At 40.9% G+C, this 10,474-nt stretch overlaps 1 pseudogene; it reads right to left on the reverse strand.

Annotated features, from left to right (window-relative positions):
* Positions 1-10,153: 10,153 nt before the first annotated feature.
* Positions 10,154-10,270, reverse strand: LOC129410169 (5S ribosomal RNA; annotated as a pseudogene).
* Between the last annotated feature and the right edge of the window lie 204 nt (positions 10,271-10,474).

Raw genomic sequence — 10,474 nt, forward strand, 5'->3', positions numbered from 1 at the left:
TCTGATGAATGCTTTCACACCTCTGAGTCTACAGGCTATCACTATTGTCTTCTTTGTTTTGATTTAGGTCTGAGGATGGAGTTGTGAATAGGAGAGAGATGATGTCTGAGCGCTACATTTCTATTCAAAGATGGATTGTCTTTCCTAACAAAAATAGCCTCATTTCCATATTTTAAGCACAAAAAGTCTTGTTCCACTGGCAGATAATTTTACATGTTAAGTGAAATTTACTCAAACCATGATAAAACTTTCTTAGTTCAAGTCATCCTAACTTGGCTAGATTTTAGTCTTTGCAGTATACAGACAAATAAAAATAGAAATGCAACATTATCCATGTAAAAGCGTCATGTTCTTGTTATCTTGACAGTTTTGGAAGTCTGTGTGTACCCCATGGTGGGAAACAAAGATGCAAACATGCACTATAGCTATCACTGGCAACACCATCTCTCCAGTTACGCTTGAGTAGAAAAATGTCAAAAAATATCCACAAAACTGAACGTATCAAAGATTTCAAACAGACCAAAGACAGATTCTGATTCAAGATACATTGAAGTTTCAGAGATAAGTCAGAAGAATGTTTGTTTTTCTACCTACAGTGTCTCTCTGTGTAAAAATCGAAGTCTTTTTCATCAGGCGAGGAAAGAAACTCTGGATTGATTAACAATGAATCAGCCATGACACGTTCACACCCACAGACTCCTTTAAACTGTCTGTCTGCATTCAAAAGACCACCATCAGATAAACCAGGTCACACAACATGCCACGGAATTACTAGAAAGAGTTTTCATCATATATATTTATATATACTGTATATCCTTTTCTCTGTGGAGATGTTATTAGTTTGTCTGAAATGCCGGACAGTTTTAGCCTTATTCATTTCATGGAAACAGCATTAGAATTTGTTCGCTTGACGGTAGGTGAAAACTTTTTTCATTTAACCAATCCCTGGTATCTGGTTGTGATGTATGTAATGCGCCGCTAACAGGGTTAACTGGTATATTAAGCTTTTCCAAAATTCCGTAGGAAGAAGGGCAATAACGTCTTTCCCTTTGATAAAATTCACCAAACATTCTCTTTGTTCCAGCTTTAAATCCTCGATCTCTGGAATCGTTGCCAACACAGAATGTATGGCTCTTCACTGATTGGCTGGTGCCTGAACTCGCACTTTCAGGGTTTTTGTGAACCCTCTAGTGTATTCCGATTCCAGACCTAGTTACTGGAGAGAAATGAAATTGAGCGGAGGTACTGGGTGGCGCCAGCCTGTCTAGGAAAGTTTCCCAGTATGGGATATATTAAACCTTTCTATCTTCATGGAGACCAAATCAGACCAAGTTACAGGTCAGATCTGTGTGGAAGCAACCCTTCTCAGAGTCAAAATGCCTGTTTTTGTAGATATTTTAGAGAAATTAAACCACCAGTAATTGAATAAATGAATAAATGGCAGAGCTGTTTAATATCATACTGTGGAACATTCCAGGTAGACCACTGACATCTGTGGAAACAAGCAGGTGATGGACCCCCAACCAAAAAGTTATAGTGCACCTTTAAAAATAAATAAATAAATACAAATAAATAAACTAATAATACATAAAATGAAATAATAAATATTCAAACGTCTAGTCCAGTCCTGTCAAACATTTAAAAAAAAGTGTCCATATTCGTTTAAAGATGTTGCTTCCCTAATCTAGAATGCAGGATCTTTTCCAGAGTGCAGTGAGACAGTAGTCCATAATTTAATTGCAAAAACGTAATTTCCAATGTGGGTCAAGGTAGTTTTCATCATTAGCTTTGGTCTTTTCCAAATGATTTAATGTGAACAAGCTAACGAGATCAAACAGGAATTTTTAAAAACCAAACAGATAGTATTAAAAGCTCCAGTGCAGTGAAATTTGCAAAATTTCATGTGGGTCAATATGGATTGGGCTAATTGGCTAGTCTGACATTATCAAAATGTTTATTCATATACTCTCATAGGTTCCTGGTTTTGTGTGAATGAAACAAAACCTAACTCCAGGTATGTTTTTAACAAGGTAAAAACATTCTAACATGGCTTAAAGTGCATGAGAGTCTTTTTTGTGTAATATAGGTCCTTTACATACACATCTTAAAACCTATTTGTGGTGCCTAAAACAAATTTCAGAAAGAGGAGCTGTAAGGTAAGCTCAAAAAATAGTAGAAGAAGAAAAAACAGCAATTGTAGCTTTAACGTTTTCTTTTTTCTGACTGTTTCCTTGGTTATTTTTTCCACCTGAAAATGTGGACAGAAGGATGGTGTTTACTCTGCTGCCAGACTGCTCCCTGAAGGCGTTACAGTTTCATGGGCTCTCTCTTCTCTGTGCTCAGTCCAATGTGGTACAATGACTGACAGTTTTTCAAATAATAATTATAAGGTGAGTTAACCATTATATTGCTATTTTGCTGCAGTACTTTCAACATTTACAGTAAAACAAGTTTTACTATTACATATTTGTAGTAGTAGGCTATATAGTAGAGGAAAATAAAGTTAAAGCAACACTGTGTAGCTTGCTGGAGATGCATTATTCCTTGGAAATAGAAAGTGTTAATTAAAACCATACTTTGAAACAGAATCATGCACGGGTCAGTTTTTGGAGACCTGCACCCACCCGCGCAGTACAGCACCGCACCCGCCCGTTAACCCCTGATTATATCAAAGTTAAACCCACACCCGCCTGGATCCGTTAACATTACACTCATTATCCACCCGTGCCTGTGGTAAATCACACACAAATTAAAATCATTCTAACTGAAGCATCCATCAGAATAGGAATTGACAAGTTATGACTTTCAAGAATTACAATGACGAAATTAAATTAAACGGTTACGCTTCTTCAGTATGAATGCAAATTCACAGACAAGCCTTGACTGTCATCACTTTACAGGCTTTATTTACTGAGCAGAAGAAACACTGATTGAGATGCCGCACTTTTGCACAGCACATACCAACAACTGAACCAAGATTAAACCAGAACTAACCTAGGACTGATTCTAGGATTGAACCAGGAGGACTAAACCAGGACTGAAGCAGGACTAAAGCAGGACTACACTAGAACTGAACCAGGACTCACTGTTAGGACGGACCTGGAGATGCACCCTTGTAGACTGTCGGGTGACCGCAGGCGAAAAGACCTGTGCAGACCTCCACGTCCCACGGAGGTAAGTGCAGCCGTCGACCCAATCGAGCTTTGCAGACACCCTGCTCCATGACCTCTGGGTTCTCTCTCTCTTAATCCAAGATTAGTCCTGGTTTAGTCCTGGTGTAATCCTGGTTTAGTCCTGGTTTACTTCTGGTGTAGTCCTGGTTTAGTTCTGGTTTAGTCCTGATTTAGTCCCGATTTTGTCCTAACCTCCTTGTGTGTAATCACTACACGCCTGCGTACCTGCCTGTAAAATTCCAGAACATTAAAACCCGCCTGTTTCAGCAACTATCTCCCCGCTGGAACCTGACCCGGTGCAGGATTCTGCTTCGAAACATTCTCCATAAAGATAGATTTGCTCATAGACTGTATAAAGAAGTGGAGTAAGTGAGTGTGACCCATAGTGTTTGGCTCCAGTCAAATGAAGCTCATCGAGGTTTGGGGTTATAGAGGCGAATTTGGTTCTTTATTTGAAATTCTGACTGTGAGTATCATGCCAACCAAAGGACCAGTCCAGAGCGAGGCTGTGTAAAGTAACGCCTCTACCCGCCCGCACTGCAGGTTTAGCAGGGAGTGGACGCTTAGCAGTCAAACCTGTTGCTAACGCTAACAGGAGCAACCTTGGGGAAATGCAGCAGTGAAATAACAACACCAGTATCATGTAGAGCGGGTTAATACAAACATTTTAAGACCAAAACGATTTACAGCAGCACAAAGATGGGTCACATTTTTTCAAAACAAAACGAACTGGAGCCAGAGTTGATGGAGCTCGGAGCACACCTATGCACACTTCCTATTTGGAACGTGGTGGCTCACAACTTAGATATTTCCATTTATATATACAGGCTATGGATATGCTTTATGCCATACTGTCCAAATCAACAATCCTATGGAGACAAAACAAACAAATAAAAAACATACATTTAATTTGTCTTTGGTTTGGCTAAAAAGTTACACAGTGGAGCTTTACAGTATAGTATTTGTATTAAAGTAGCTTTATAGTAACAGTACAGCTCTGTGGTAATATTTCCCCTCAGTAACAATAGTACTTCCAGGATTACATTGTCTTTTTACCACGATTTGCAAACATAACCATCAATCATTCATACAGCCCTCCCTCTCCACCACAGCCCTGACCTGGGTGCACCTGCGTCGCCATGGGGACACCAAGTCTCACCTCATCAGTGCTGGACCATTTGACCTGATCACGCCTCACCTCGCCAAACACCAGCCTCTAAATCGGCTCTAAGGCTCCCACGGGTGCACATTATATCTGCCCGGGTGCTGTGTAAACTGGCACAACAACGTAATGTCGACAGTGATGTAGGGTGAACATGCACGGGACACAAGGCTTCAGGCCAGGGCGGAGGAGCAGTTCGTCTTGATAAAGCTTTCAGTGTAATTTAAAGCCTGTGTGTGAACCATGCTGCCTCTGTGTTAAGTCAGAGGTTTTCAAATCAGATGTGGAGTGAGGGGGAGAGGAAATACACGGTTATAGGTGTTTGAAAATGAACAAAAGCCATGTTCGCAGCTAGTTTTATCTGTAAAATTTACCCCATGATGTCTGCGTTTTGTTTAAATTCACAAGTGATAAGCAATGTCAGTAAACCCGATTGTGTTCTCACATACCACCACTAGAGGCTCACTGCATTACTGCTGTCTGATAGTGTGTGAGGAGAGAAGAGCAGAGGAGCAGAGGAGAAATGAGAAGATGAGCAGAAGAGAGAGGAGCAGAGGAGCAGTAGAGAGACGAAAGGAATAGAGGAGAGAGGAACAGAGAAGGGATGAGCTGGGGAGAGAGGAGCAGGTGGAGTGGAAAAGAGAGGAGCAAAAGAGAGAGGAGTAGGGGAGCAGACGAAAAAGGACTACAAAAGCAGAAGAGAGGAGAGAGGAGCAGAGGAGCAGTAGAGAGAGGAGAGAGGAGAGGAGGAGTAGAAGGGAGAGGAGCAGGAGAGAGAGAAGTAGAAGAGAGTAAGGAGGAGCAGAGGAGAGATGAGCAAAAGAGAGAGGTGCACTGAAGAGAGGAGCAGAAGAAAGAGGAGAGAGGAGCAGAGGAGAGAAAAGCAGAGGAGCAGAAAAGAGAGGAGTAGAAGAGAGAGGAGAGAGGAGCAGAGGAACAGAGGAAACGGGAGCAGAGGAGAGACAAGAGATGAGTAGAAGAGAAAGGAGCAGAGAAGAGAGGAACAGAAGAAAGAGGAGAGTGGAGCAAAGGAGCAGAAGAGAGAAGAGCACAGAAGAGAGGAGAAGAAGAAAGAGGAGAGTGGAGCAGGAGAAAGAGGAGAGAGGAGCAGAGAAGCAGAGGAGAGATCAGCACAGAAGAAAGAGCAGAAGAAAAAGGAGCAAAGGAGAAGAGGAGCAGAAGAAAAAGGACAAGAGGAGCAGAGGAGAGGAGCAGAGGACAGAGGAGCATTGGAGAGACAAGAGAGGAGAGATGAGCAGAAGAGAGAGAGGCAGAGGAGCACAGAAAAGAGCATCTGAAGAAAGAGGAGAGAGGAACAGAGGAGAGAGGAGCAAAAGAAAGAGGAGAAAGGAAAAGAGGAGCAGAAGAGAAAAGAGCAGAAGAAAGAAGGGAGAGGAGAGATAAGCAGAAGAGAGACGAACACATTTAAATCAAAGTCAGTCCAGTGTCTTTGCTTTTAAATAACTCTGTCTGAACATATTTTTGATTAGTTTTTATGTCAAATCCAGAATAATGCTGCATGTCAGACCACCTTTGTTGCTGTCCCTGTAATTGTTCTGTTGCAACAATACAAACTCCTCCTCACTGTGAGACAGATAAAGTTTGATTACTGATCCTGTCTGTTATCTGATGTGTGCCTCCTGAACCTTCACTCATGTTTCCTCTGAGCTTTGGGGCACCACTTAATATTTGACAGCTGAAAAATAGAGGATCAAGGGGAGGAAGCAAGGAGCAGGAAGCGAGGAAAGAGAAATATGACGCAGCCCAGGTGAGCGTGAACAAAGGCCAGGCCAGGTGAGAGGGGAACAGGTTTCGGATCTGCCATGAGTAAAAAATCAAACAGTGTATTTTAATGACAGAGGATTGACTGTGGACAGCTCAATAAAAAAAGATCTTAGCATATATTTAATAATTATAAAAGATTGAATCAATTAAAATGAGAATGGTACAGCTCTGAATTTGCTTCAACATAACTACAATACACAATAAGTATTCATACATGTTTATCTCCTCTTTTCATTCATTCACACCATGGACTGTAGATATAAATAGCAATGGCAGACTGTGCATTTCACACCTAGGCCTTCAGTTGTGCTCCGTCTGAAATAATCCACTCCTCAACTATTTTATGGTTATAAAAGCCATCTTATTATTCAGAAATACAGTATAAAGAGCCATTGCATCGCAGATAGATAACTCCTGTAATCACAATCAGGGGTGTAGTGGGCGTGGGACGTGGGGGTACACAGTCCACCCACTTCTCCCGACGAGAGATATAAAAAAATAACAAATATAAAATAGTTACAACTTAAATGTCAAATAGGAGCAATTGGCAATGGTGAAAACAACCTGCATAGACTGATGATATCTGCAGTAATGTCCTATAGTGACCTGCCACATGAGGGACCAGGACTGAACCAGGACTGAACCAGGACTAAACCAGGACTAAACCAGGACTGACTGTCGGAACGGGCCCGAGGTGCACCTGCGTAGACTGTTGGGTGACTGCAGGCGAAAAGACCGGTGCAGAGCTCTATTTTAATAATAATATAGTTAACATCAGTCTGTGATTCAGCCCTGATGGCCCACCACTGATAAACAGACATACTGTAGCTAATGTGCGAGCTGCCGTGATCCAAACCGGAAGATCACATGTAGCTCTTCTGACTCCTACTAACCCTGGCTCCCATTCACTTATATTGGAATATTGTCACTCCTCTCTCTATAACTGCTGCTGTGAGCCTCGTCATTTTGGTCTTAAAATGTTCGTATTAACCTGCTCTACATGTTCCTGGTGTTTTCTTTCACTATTTTGTCTGTCAAAAAATACTATTCATAACATAGAGCCTGGCTCCAAAATCACTCTTGTAACGGTTAACATCGAGAGCTTCATTTGAGTGGTGCTGAACACTGTGGGTGATGTCACACTCCCTTGGTCCACTTTTTTTATAAAATCTATGATTCACACACCTTATTAATACAAAGTGTCCTGCCCAATGACACAAAGCCATCCCTTATAAGACATCTACTTTGGTCATGCAGTATCTCTTTGTAAACTTGAAAATGGTCATCTGATGTTTTATTTAAAATTGTGATTATTACAGATAAATACATACATAAATCCTTTATCTGAATTACAATGTGTAAATCTGTTATTATAAAAAAGCACTTTTGTTACATTAAGTGCAAAACTCTTCCAGGATAAACTTTTCCCCCCCGACAATATCAAGTAAAATATCTTATTGCCTAAAGAAGCAATAAATGCAATGACATTTGCTGCATTGGAACATAACAAAGTACGAGTAGTAAAGTGCTGTGCTTAACTTTTTTTTTTTGTACCTTTTAGGCATCTGTACTTTACTGAAGTAGATTTTAAAGTGGATACTTTTTACTTTTACTTACACTTGACACTAAAAGTTTTAAAACACCACACTTTTTCCAGTTTTTTACTGTTTACTGTTGACCAAACATATTTTAAACTTTTGATTCATGAAAGTGTCCACCTTTGGTAGATATAACTCTCTTGGGGCGGGTCAGTCTGACCCAAAAATGTATTTTCTCGCCTGGCGAGAATTTATTTGAAAATACATTTTTGGGTCTGATTGACCCGCCCCAAGAGAGCGGGAAGGAAAAAAAAATCTTCGGGTCAATGTGACCCCGAGGAGAGCGTGAGGGTTTTAAGTCTGGAGATTGTGCTGGACACACTACATGTTTTCAAGCTCACCATCTTGTTCTTTTTTTCCTGAGGTAGCTTTGGCAGAGCTTGAACTTGTGTTTTGTATCTTTTATCTTTTTTAACCTCAGGCTTTTCGGTTCTCACCTTTGTACCATTTCAAGCTCTTCATTGGACTGGAACGACTTGAAATGCAATAAATAACTGGAAATATTAGGGTGTTCTAAAACTTTTGACTGGTAGTGTAGGTATCTGTATTTTCTATATCTGTATCCATAGGAATCTGTATTTTCTACTCCACTACATTTTTTTAAGAGAACTGAAACGTAAAGGTATTTTTTATGACTACAAATAAAAACCGCTAGACAAAAAGCAATCGATTCAATTGTTTCTGTTGTACAAAACTCACAACTGCACAACTCTGCTCTTTGCTCCAGTATTGGTACTTTTACTTCAGTGACAAAATTGAATACTTCTTCCACCACTGGGCACCTCAAACTTCGATCTCAACCAGACATGATTTGAGTTGATTGCCCAAAACTTTCCTCTACTTTTCATCTCCTCCATCTCCTCCTGCCACTACACCAAAATATGAAAACAAATATTGAGTGGGCAAACATCTTCAGTGAAAGCTATTCTGATGTGAAATGTAAAAAATTCATGAGGAGGTGTCTGGGAGAACTCAAATTTTTATCAAAATGCCAGCCGATATGTTATGTTTTATGAATCAGTAAAAGTAATATTTCCATTAGGGAGTGACCAGTATGGGTGCAATGGTCATTTTTCTGCTGCGGGCTTGTCTCCTGCTCGACTTTTATTGTTATTGGGTTGTCAGGAATGTTCCACAGTGTGTCATTTCATTGATCTATCTCAAGTATTCAATTACACTTGTTATTGTGGTGGAAAATTATATATTGATGATAATAATATAATCCATTTGGAAAGCCTCGGTGAGTTATGAAATACAAATAAGTTCTCTCTCTCAGTCTCTTCCCACAGCATCTGAGCTTTAAGTATTTATATGATAATTATAAAGCTACGTAAAACAGAGTGACTTTTGTTTCACAGCCATCAGTTAAAGGTCCTATATTACGCTAAATTGACTCCTGTGAGCTTTTAGTCGTGTTATAATGCTGCTACCTCCTGTTTTGTTTCATTCACATATGTCTGAGTAATCTTTGTTATTAGTCTATCCACATCTCCAAAGCTCAAAATGCTCTGCACATTTTCACTGCTAAAATGCCCAATCTGTATTCTTACTGTGAACAGGATTGCCTCTTGAAAGATCTGACTAGTCACTTGACCTGATAGCGTCGTGCTTGTTTCCATTCACACATTTGAGGAATCTTATTCGTTTGTCTGCATCTCTAAATCTCAAAATTCTCCTTTCCACCTTGTAATGTCATGAAATGAAATGAAGTTTTCAAGTTTTAACACAAGTTTGGCTTTCATTACTTTTAATTACCTTTTGCCTTTTGTTCAGCAGAGATCGGTAATTCTAGGGTTTGAATTATTCACATGATACTAGTGAAGATCATGGATCTATTAAAATAACTGGATAGGGTATTGCTGCTTGTAGCTGCCTCCAGTTGACATAGTGGTCACTCTCTGGTACTACAGCGAAAAAATCCACTGGGCTGAGACAGGATTTTTCTCATAGAGCACAATGTAATGACAAACTCCTCGTGTTCGGCTGACAGGACACCTACAACTTTCAAAACTGTTGGATTTTGTGGCGATTTTTACTCATTTTTAAATCATAAACTTTGTCTTAAAAAACGCTTTACAATTGTTAGATCCAGCTCTGCTCTAGCGCCGCTCTGATTGGTCAAAGTGATCACATGACACACAAGGCTGTGCTTTGTGCATATGCTTGTTGCTTGATAGCATTTGTATAGCGCCTTTCAAGATACCCAAAGCGCTTTACAGTTCATTATTCAGTCACTCCACACTCAGTGTTGGTAAGCAACTACTGTAGCCACAGCTGCCCTGGGGCAGACTGACAGAAGCGAGGCTGCCAATCTGCACCATCGGCCCCTCCGTCCACCACCATCACTCACGCTCACACCACTTTCATACTAGGCAATGTGGGTGAAGTGTCCTGCCTAAGGACACAACGACAGATTTTTTTTTGGCACTGGTGCCCCACTGTGGCACCTGGAATTCCCAGTGATCTCCCATCCAAGTACTACCCAGGCCCAGCCTGCTTAGCTTCTGAGATCTGACGGGATCAGGCTTTTACAAGCCGGTGTGGCCACATGGCTTGTGTGTATTCACATGCGCCCGCAGAAGAAAAGAGCACTACTGGCCCACAGCCACCGGAAGTACCTCGCCCGCAGGATCATGCACCATTGAGCTCGGCCCATTGACTTGAATGGGCGGCCATTTTGAGACCCTGGGGCTTGGTGAAGATGTATGGACACAGTGGAGCATTTCCCGTATTACCACATGACATCACAAGGTGGA

Source organism: Boleophthalmus pectinirostris, unplaced genomic scaffold (assembly GCF_026225935.1).
Source record: "Boleophthalmus pectinirostris isolate CB_2022bp ecotype Guang Dong unplaced genomic scaffold, ASM2622593v1 HiC_scaffold_21, whole genome shotgun sequence".
Lineage (NCBI taxonomy): Eukaryota > Metazoa > Chordata > Actinopteri > Gobiiformes > Gobiidae > Boleophthalmus > Boleophthalmus pectinirostris.